Source organism: Anolis sagrei, chromosome X, assembly GCF_037176765.1.
Source record: "Anolis sagrei isolate rAnoSag1 chromosome X, rAnoSag1.mat, whole genome shotgun sequence".
In the NCBI taxonomy this organism is placed as follows: domain Eukaryota; kingdom Metazoa; phylum Chordata; class Lepidosauria; order Squamata; family Dactyloidae; genus Anolis; species Anolis sagrei.
In genome coordinates, this window is record NC_090034.1 from 103,983,745 (window position 1) to 103,994,744 (window position 11,000).

Sequence of the window (11,000 nt, forward strand, 5' to 3'; positions counted from 1 at the left end):
CTCCACACGAATACTCAATATACCCAAATGTGAACACTGGTGGAGTTTGGGAAAAATAGAATCTTGACAATTGGGAGTTGTAGTTGATGGGATTTATAGTTCACCTACAATCAAAGAGAATTCTGAACCCCACCAACGATGGAATTGAACCAAACTTGGCACACAGTTCTCCCATGACCAACAGAAAATACTGGAAGGGTTTGGTGGGCAGTGTCCTTTGGTTTTGGAGTTGTAGTTGCTGGGATTTGTAGTTCACCTGTAGTTCATTCTGAACCCTACCAACAATAGAATTGGGCCAAATCTCCCACACAGAACCCCCATGACCACCAGAGTGGGCCACAGCAATGCGTGGCAGGGGACGGCTAGCATCTATATAAATAAAAATGCAATGTTTGTTTGTGGTATTAACATAACTCAAAAACCACTGGACGAACTGACACCAAATTTGGACACAAGACACCTCTCAGGCCAATGAGTGACCATCACTCATAAAAACACTGAAAAACATAGCAGAAGGGGCTTAAAAAGCCAAAAAAAAAACAATCCCAAAATTACAATGCATGTGCAATATATATATATATATACACACAAACACACATATATGCACACATATATACATATACACACACAAAACACATATACAGAAAGGCGTAAAGAAGGAAGGAAGGACGGACGGAAGGAGAGAAAGAAGGAAAGAAAGAGAAGGAAGGAAGGAGGGAAGGAGAAAAGGAAAGAAAGGAAGGTAGAGAAGGAAGGAAGGAGAGAAGGAAATAAAAAAGTCAGAGGGAAGGAAGGAGAGAAGGAAGGAAGGAACCAAAGAGCAAAGGAAGCAAGAAAAGAAACAGGTAGAGAAGGAAGAAAGAAGAAGAGAAAGAAAAAGAGGGAAGGAAGGAAAGAGGGAGGGAAGGAAGGAGAGAAAGAAAGAGAGAAAGAGGGAGGGAATGCTGACTACAGCAACGCATGGCGAGTACTGCTAGTAATCTATATAAATAAAAATGTAATGTTCATTTGTGGGATTAATATAACTCAAAAAACACTGGACAAATTGACCCCAAAGTTGGACACAAGAAACCTCTCAGGCCAACAAGTGACCATCACTCATAAAAACACTAAAAAACACAGTGGAAGGGACTTAAAAAGCATATATATATATATATATATATATATATATATATATACACACACACACACACACACATTACAACGCATGCACAAAACCACTTTTATACACAAATATATACACACACATATAAGACATATACACAGACTGGGCCACAGCAACGCGTGGCAAGGGACAGCTAGTATATATATATATAGGTTTTGTTTGGGAGAGTTATCTTGGGGAACAACTCCCAAACAAAACACACCTACACACACATATATATCTTACAGCAATATCTATCTATACCTTCCTTTCTAAATTCTGGGATCTTCTATCCCTTCTCTCTAGGGAAACCCAGCCTTTGGAGTTTGGGAAAGGTACTTTGGGGAACTACAACTCCTAAAATCCCAGGTGTATCCCCATTTGGATCCAAACTTCCATTACTACACATACAGGCCTTCTCTTTGGAGACATCCAACCCTCTCCTTGGACCAAAGGATCCCTGATCAGGAGGAAAGGCGGGAAAAGGGGGAGGAGCCTCGAATAGGGCTCTCTTCTCTGATTGGACGCCCTTGCCTCTTCCTCTCATTGGCTGGCCAAAGGAGCCTTGGTGGGTTTGCAAAAACAGAAGTGCCTTTAAATTTATTTAAATCTGATACAAAACTGAAGAGTAACTTCTTAAAGGGGTATGTGTCTGTCTAACTTTTCTTCTACTACATTTACACTGAAATATTAATATATTTGTAGTTTGCACCTAATTATTAGTAACATACTAAAATAATATATTGATAATTTACTTCCAATTATTGGTAATTTATTCTAAATATTGCTATATTTATAATTTATTAATAATTTGTCTAGGTACTGCTTTTCTTCTACTATATTTATACTAAAATATTAGTATATTTGTAGTTTGCTCCTAATTATTAGTAACACACTCAACACACAATTATTGGTAACACACATAAATTACCAATAATTAGAAGTAACTAATAAATATACTATTTAATTATTGGTAATTTATGCTAAATTGGTAATTTATGCTAATTATTAGTAACACAATTATTGGTAACACACATAAATTACCAATAATTCGAAGTAAATTATAAATATACTATTTAATTATTGATAATTTATGCTAAATTGGTAATTTATGCTAATTATTAGTAACACAATTATTGGTAACACACATAAATTACCGATAATTAGAAGTAAATTATAAATATACTATTTAATTATTGGTAATTTATGCTAAATTGGTAATTTATGCTAATTATTAGTAACACAATTATTGGTAACACACATAAATTACCAATAATTCGAAGTAAATTATAAATATACTATTTAATTATTGGTAATTTATGCTAAATTGGTAATTTATGCTAATTATTAGTAACACAATTATTGGTAACACACATAAATTACCGATAATTAGAAGTAAATTATAAATATACTATTTAATTATTGGTAATTTATGCTAAATTCTCACCCTGAGTCCCCCCCGGGGTGAGAAGGGCGGGGTATAAGTAGATGAAATAAATAAATAAAATAAATAACACACAATTATTGGTAACACACATAAATTACCGATAATTAGAAGTAAATTATAAATAAACTATTTAATTATTGGTAATTTATGCTAAATTGGTAATTTATGCTAATTATTAGTAACACAATTATTGGTAACACACATAAATTACCGATAATTAGAAGTAAATTATAAATATACTATTTAATTATTGGTAATTTATGCTAAATTGGTAATTTATGCTAATTATTAGTAACACAATTATTGGTAACACACATAAATTACCAATAATTAGAAGTAAATTATAAATATACTATTTAATTATTGGTAATTTATGCTAAATTGGTAATTTATGCTAATTATTAGTAACACAATTATTGGTAACACACATAAATTACCGATAATTAGAAGTAAATTATAAATATGCTATTTAATTATTGGTAATTTATGCTAAATTGGTAATTTATGCTAATTATTAGTAACACAATTATTGGTAACACACATAAATTACCAATAATTAGAAGTAAATTATAAATATACTATTTAATTATTGGTAATTTATGCTAAATTGGTAATTTATGCTAATTATTAGTAACACACAATTATTGGTAACACACATAAATTACCGATAATTAGAAGTAAATTATAAATATACTATTTAATTATTGGTAATTTATGCTGAATTGGTAATTTATGCTAATTATTAGTAACACAATTATTGGTAACACACATAAATTACCAATAATTAGAAGTAAATTATAAATATACTATTTAATTATTGGTAATTTATGCTAAATTGGTAATTTATGCTAATTATTAGTAACACACTTAACACACAATTATTGGTAACACACATAAATTACCGATAATTAGAAGTAAATTATAAATATACTATTTAATTATTGGTAATTTATGCTAAATTGGTAATTTATGCTAATTATTAGTAACACACTTAACACACAATTATTGGTAACACACATAAATTACCGATAATTAGAAGTAAATTATAAATATACTATTTAATTATTGGTAATTTATGCTAAATTGGTAATTTATGCTAATTATTAGTAACACACTTAACACACAATTATTGGTAACACACATAAATTACCAATAATTAGAAGTAAATTATAAATATACTATTTAATCATTGTAATTTATGCTAATTATTAGTAACACAATTATTGGTAACACACATAAATTACCAATAATTAGAAGTAAATTATAAATATACTATTTAATTATTGGTAATTTATGCTAAATATTGCTGTATTTATAATTTATTTATAATTTGTCTGTCTAGGTGCTACTTCTACTATATACTGAAATATTAATATATTTGTAGTTTGCACCTAATTATTAGTAACATACTAAAATAATATATTTATAATTTACTTCTAATTATTGGTAATTTATGCTAAATTTTTCTATATTTATAATTTATTTATAATTATTGCCAACATACTGAAATATTAGTCTATAATTTACTTTTAATTATTGGCAATTTACTTACATATTAGTATATAATTTACTTATACTTATTGGTAATTTATACTCAAATGTTATTTTATTTATAATTATTGGTAATATACACTCAAATGTTAATATCTTTATCATTTACTTCTACTTATTGTAATTTATACTAAAAAATACTACACTTACAATTTATTTATCATTATTGGTAATCCTTCTTTGGTGGCTTTGAAACAGAGGATGGATGGCCATCTGTCGGGAGTGGTTTGAATGCAATTTTCCTGCTTCTTGGCAGAATGGGGTTGGACTTGGACTTCCAACTCTAGGATTCTGTGACGCCATCTTGAGTGAAAGGCCACTTGTGGGTCACAACAATTGTGTTGTGTGGGACTTGAGAGGAAGGGTTTTTTTGTGTGTCACAAATCCCGTGTTGTGTTGAAGGAAGACGTGCTTTGAGAAGGGTGGCCTGTGAGGGAGACATTTTGTGGGTCGAAAGCGTTCTGTGACGCCATCTTGAGGGAAGGGACACTTGTGGGTCACAACAATTGTGTTGTGTGGGACTTCAGAGGAAGGGTTTTTGTGTGTGTTACAAATCCCGTGTTGTGTTGAAGGAAGACGTGCTTTGAGAAGGGTGGCCTGTGAGGGAGACATTTTGTGGGTCGAAAGCGTTCTGTGACGCCATCTTGAGTGAAAGGCCACTTGTGGGTCACAACAATTGTGTTGTGTGGGACTTCAGAGGAAGGGTTTTTGTGTGTGTCACAAATCCCGTGTTGTGTTGAAGGAAGACATGCTTTGAGAAGGGTGGCCCGTGAGGGAGACATTTTGTGGGTCGAAAGCATTGTGTGATGCCATCTTGAGGGAAAGGACACTTGTGGGTCACAACAATTGTGTTGTGTGGGACTTGAGAGGAAGGGTTTTTTTGTGTGTGTCACAAATCCTGTGTTGTGTTGAAGGAAGACATGCTTTGAGAAGGGTGGGCTGTGAGGGAAACATTTTGTGGGTTGAAGGTGTTCTGTGACGCCATCTTGAGGGAAGGGAGAATTGTGGGTCACAACAGTTGTGTTGTGTGGGACTTGAGAGGAAGGGTTTTTTTGTGTGTTACAAATCCCGTGTTGTGTTGAAGGAAGACATGCTTTGAGAAGGGTGGCCTGTGAGGTAGACATTTTGTGGGTCGAAAGCGTTCTGTGACGCCATCTTGAGGGAAGGGACACTTGTGGGTCACAACGGTTGTGTTGTGTTTGACTTGAGAGGAAGGGTTTTTCTTGTGTGTCACAAATCCTGTGTTGTGTTTAAGGAAGATATGCTTTGTGAAGGCTGGCCTGTGAGGGAGATATTTTGTGAGATGTGACGCCATCTTGAGGGAAGGGAGAATTGTGGGTCACAACAGTTGTGTTGTGTGGGACTTGAGAGGAAGGGTTTTTTTGTGTGTTACAAATCCCGTGTTGTGTTGAAGGAAGACATGCTTTGAGAAGGGTGGCCTGTGAGGGAGACATTTTGTGGGTCGAAAGCGTTCTGTGACGCCATCTTGAGGGAAGGGACACTTGTGGGTCACAACGGTTGTGTTGTGTTTGACTTGAGAGGAAGGGTTTTTCTTGTGTGTCACAAATCCTGTGTTGTGTTTAAGGAAGATATGCTTTGTGAAGGCTGGCCTGTGAGGGAGATATTTTGTGGGATGTGACGCCATCTTGAGGGAAGGGAGAATTGTGGGTCACAACGGTTGTGTTGTGTGGGACTTGAGAGGAAGTGTTTTTTTGTGTGTCACAAATCCCGTATTGTGTTGAAGGAAGACATGCTTTGAGAAGGGTGGCCTGTGAAGGGAGACCTTTTGTGGGTCAAAAGCGTTCTGTGACGCCATCTTGAGGGAAGGGACACTTGTGGGTCACAACGGTTGTGTTGTGTGGGACTTGAGAGGAAGGGTTTTTTTGTGTGTCACAAATCCCGTGTTGTGTTGAAGGAAGATATGCTTTGTGAAGGCTGGCCTGTGAGGGAGATATTTTGTGGGTCAAAAGCGTTCTGTGACGCCATCTTGAGGGAAGGGAGAATTGTGGGTCACAACAGTTGTGTTGTGTGGGACTTGAGAGGAAGGGTTTTTTTGTGTGTTACAAATCCCGTGTTGTGTTGAAGGAAGACCTGCTTTGAGAAGGGTGGCCTGTGAGGGAGACATTTTGTGGGTCGAAAGCGTTCTGTGACGCCATCTTGAGTGAAAGGCCACTTGTGGGTCACAACAATTGTGTTGTGTGGGACTTCAGAGGAAGGGTTTTTGTGTGTGTCACAAATCCCGTGTTGTGTTGAAGGAAGACATGCTTTGAGAAGGGTGGCCTGTGAGGGAAACATTTTGTGGGTTGAAGGTGTTCTGTGACGCCATCTTGAGGGAAGGGAGAATTGTGGGTCACAACAGTTGTGTTGTGTGGGACTTGAGAGGAAGGGTTTTTTTGTGTGTTACAAATCCCGTGTTGTGTTGAAGGAAGACATGCTTTGAGAAGGGTGGCCTGTGAGGTAGACATTTTGTGGGTCGAAAGCGTTCTGTGACGCCATCTTGAGGGAAGGGACACTTGTGGGTCACAACGGTTGTGTTGTGTTTGACTTGAGAGGAAGGGTTTTTCTTGTGTGTCACAAATCCTGTGTTGTGTTTAAGGAAGATATGCTTTGTGAAGGCTGGCCTGTGAGGGAGATATTTTGTGAGATGTGACGCCATCTTGAGGGAAGGGAGAATTGTGGGTCACAACAGTTGTGTTGTGTGGGACTTGAGAGGAAGTGTTTTTTTGTGTGTTACAAATCCCGTGTTGTGTTGAAGGAAGACATGCTTTGAGAAGGGTGGCCTGTGAGGGAGACATTTTGTGGGTCGAAAGCGTTCTGTGACGCCATCTTGAGGGAAGGGACACTTGTGGGTCACAACGGTTGTGTTGTGTTTGACTTGAGAGGAAGGGTTTTTCTTGTGTGTCACAAATCCTGTGTTGTGTTTAAGGAAGATATGCTTTGTGAAGGCTGGCCTGTGAGGGAGATATTTTGTGGGATGTGACGCCATCTTGAGGGAAGGGAGAATTGTGGGTCACAACGGTTGTGTTGTGTGGGACTTGAGAGGAAGTGTTTTTTTGTGTGTCACAAATCCCGTATTGTGTTGAAGGAAGACATGCTTTGAGAAGGGTGGCCTGTGAAGGGAGACCTTTTGTGGGTCAAAAGCGTTCTGTGACGCCATCTTGAGGGAAGGGACACTTGTGGGTCACAACGGTTGTGTTGTGTGGGACTTGAGAGGAAGGGTTTTTTTGTGTGTCACAAATCCCGTGTTGTGTTGAAGGAAGATATGCTTTGTGAAGGCTGGCCTGTGAGGGAGATATTTTGTGGGTCAAAAGCGTTCTGTGACGCCATCTTGAGGGAAGGGAGAATTGTGGGTCACAACAGTTGTGTTGTGTGGGACTTGAGAGGAAGGGTTTTTTTGTGTGTTACAAATCCCGTGTTGTGTTGAAGGAAGACCTGCTTTGAGAAGGGTGGCCTGTGAGGGAGACATTTTGTGGGTCGAAAGCGTTCTGTGACGCCATCTTGAGTGAAAGGCCACTTGTGGGTCACAACAATTGTGTTGTGTGGGACTTCAGAGGAAGGGTTTTTGTGTGTGTCACAAATCCCGTGTTGTGTTGAAGGAAGACATGCTTTGAGAAGGGTGGCCTGTGAGGGAAACATTTTGTGGGTTGAAGGTGTTCTGTGACGCCATCTTGAGGGAAGGGAGAATTGTGGGTCACAACAGTTGTGTTGTGTGGGACTTGAGAGGAAGGGTTTTTTTGTGTGTTACAAATCCCGTGTTGTGTTGAAGGAAGACATGCTTTGAGAAGGGTGGCCTGTGAGGGAGACATTTTGTGGGTCGAAAGCGTTCTGTGACGCCATCTTGAGGGAAGGGACACTTGTGGGTCACAACGGTTGTGTTGTGTTTGACTTGAGAGGAAGGGTTTTTCTTGTGTGTCACAAATCCTGTGTTGTGTTTAAGGAAGATATGCTTTGTGAAGGCTGGCCTGTGAGGGAGATATTTTGTGGGATGTGACGCCATCTTGAGGGAAGGTAGAATTGTGGGTCACAACAGTTGTGTTGTGTGGGACTTGAGAGGAAGTGTTTTTTTGTGTGTCACAAATCCCGTATTGTGTTGAAGGAAGACATGCTTTGAGAAGGGTGGCCTGTGAAGGGAGACCTTTTGTGGGTCAAAAGCGTTCTGTGACGCCATCTTGAGGGAAGGGACACTTGTGGGTCACAACGGTTGTGTTGTGTGGGACTTGAGAGGAAGGGTTTTTTTGTGTGTCACAAATCCCGTGTTTTGTTGAAGGAAGACGTGCTTTGAGAAGGGTGGCCTGTGAGGGAGACATTTCGTGAGATGTGACGCCATCTTGAGGGAAGGGAGAATTGTGGGTCACAACAGTTGTGTTGTGTGGGACTTGAGAGGAAGTGTTTTTTTGTGTGTCACAAATCCCGTATTGTGTTGAAGGAAGACATGCTTTGAGAAGGGTGGCCTGTGAGGGAGATATTTTGTGAGATGTGACGCCATCTTGAGGGAAGGGACACTTGTGGGTCACAACGGTTGTGTTGTGTGGGACTTGAGAGGAAGGGTTTTTTTGTGTGTTACAAATCCCGTGTTGTGTTGAAGGAAGACATGCTTTGAGAAGGGTGGCCTGTGAGGGAGACATTTTGTGGGTCGAAAGCGTTCTGTGACGCCATCTTGAGGGAAGGGACACTTGTGGGTCACAACGGTTGTGTTGTGTTTGACTTGAGAGGAAGGGTTTTTCTTGTGTGTCACAAATCCTGTGTTGTGTTTAAGGAAGATATGCTTTGTGAAGGCTGGCCTGTGAGGGAGATATTTTGTGAGATGTGACGCCATCTTGAGGGAAGGGAGAATTGTGGGTCACAACAGTTGTGTTGTGTGGGACTTGAGAGGAAGTGTTTTTTTGTGTGTCACAAATCCCGTATTGTGTTGAAGGAAGACATGCTTTGAGAAGGGTGGCCTGTGAGGGAGACATTTTGTGGGTCGAAAGCGTTCTGTGACGCCATCTTGAGGGAAGGGACACTTGTGGGTCACAACGGTTGTGTTGTGTTTGACTTGAGAGGAAGGGTTTTTCTTGTGTGTCACAAATCCTGTGTTGTGTTTAAGGAAGATATGCTTTGTGAAGGCTGGCCTGTGAGGGAGATATTTTGTGAGATGTGACGCCATCTTGAGGGAAGGGAGAATTGTGGGTCACAACAGTTGTGTTGTGTGGGACTTGAGAGGAAGTGTTTTTTTGTGTGTCACAAATCCCGTATTGTGTTGAAGGAAGACATGCTTTGAGAAGGGTGGCCTGTGAGGGAGACATTTTGTGGGTCGAAAGCGTTCTGTGACGCCATCTTGAGGGAAGGGACACTTGTGGGTCACAACGGTTGTGTTGTGTTTGACTTGAGAGGAAGGGTTTTTCTTGTGTGTCACAAATCCTGTGTTGTGTTTAAGGAAGATATGCTTTGTGAAGGCTGGCCTGTGAGGGAGATATTTTGTGAGATGTGACGCCATCTTGAGGGAAGGGAGAATTGTGGGTCACAACAGTTGTGTTGTGTGGGACTTGAGAGGAAGTGTTTTTTTGTGTGTCACAAATCCCGTATTGTGTTGAAGGAAGACATGCTTTGAGAAGGGTGGCCTGTGAAGGGAGACCTTTTGTGGGTCAAAAGCGTTCTGTGACGCCATCTTGAGGGAAGGGACACTTGTGGGTCACAACGGTTGTGTTGTGTGGGACTTGAGAGGAAGGGTTTTTTTGTGTGTCACAAATCCTGTGTTGTGTTGAAGGAAGCCATACTTTGAGAAGGGTGGCCTGTGAGGGAAATATTTTGTGGGTTGAAAGGTTTGTTTGAGCTATATGGCCATGGTCTAGAGGCATTCTCTCCTGACGTTTCGCCTGCATCTATGGCAAGCATTCTCAGAGGTAGTGACCTCACTACCTCTGAGGATGCTTGCCATAGATGCAGGCGAAACGTCAGGAGAGAATGCCTTTAGACCATGGCCATATAACCCAAAAAAACGTACAACAACCCAGCTTTGCATTTGTCTGATAAATGATTTCTAACAAGATATCAAGGAATACTGAAGAAAAAGACAGACTGGCAATTGTTTAAAGCCTATATGAAAAAAGGAGAAGAAAACCATAATTATTTAATAAAAAAAAACAACTACTGAACACATTTAAGGATACAACCACGAATGGAGAAAGTAGAAATCAAACTTTTATTTTCTATTTTTGACTTTTGGACAAAATAAGCAAAGAAAAAGATCAGAAGTACAGAAACTCAGTTCTTTCCCCCCTTTTTTTCCTTTTTCTTCTTCTTTTCTGTTCCTTTTTTCTCTTATTCACATTTTTGCTCTATTTATCTTTTTGGCATTTATTTTATTTTATTTTATTCATAAAAACTCTCAATAATTTTTTTTTAAAATAATATCCCCTCTGAGATTGAACAGACTTGAGGTTTGAAGTTAATTGACTCCAGCTGCAGTCGAATTCAAGGTTGGCTGTATTTGTCCTCACTGGGGTTTACTTCTGAATAGATAAGAGGATTCAGGGGAGATTATCTATCTATCTATCTATCTATCTATCTATCTTTTTGTATGTATATATATGAGTTTTCCAGAATTTCAGAGGAATCAATAGGATACCTGGCTAATGGATGTAAATCCTGCTTCATAGTTAGATATATAAATTTGTCTTGTGAATGTGTTTAAATCACTGCCTTCTCCTTTTGTGTACACATTCTGTGCTTTCAGTATAAACATTAAGCCTCCCTTTTTGGGAGTTAACTAGTAGAGTTGCCTGGAGATCCTAGATCAGTGTTTCTCAACCTGAGGGTCGGGACCTCAGGAGGGGTTGCAAGGGGGGTGTCGGAGGGGTCGCCAAAGACCATCAGAAA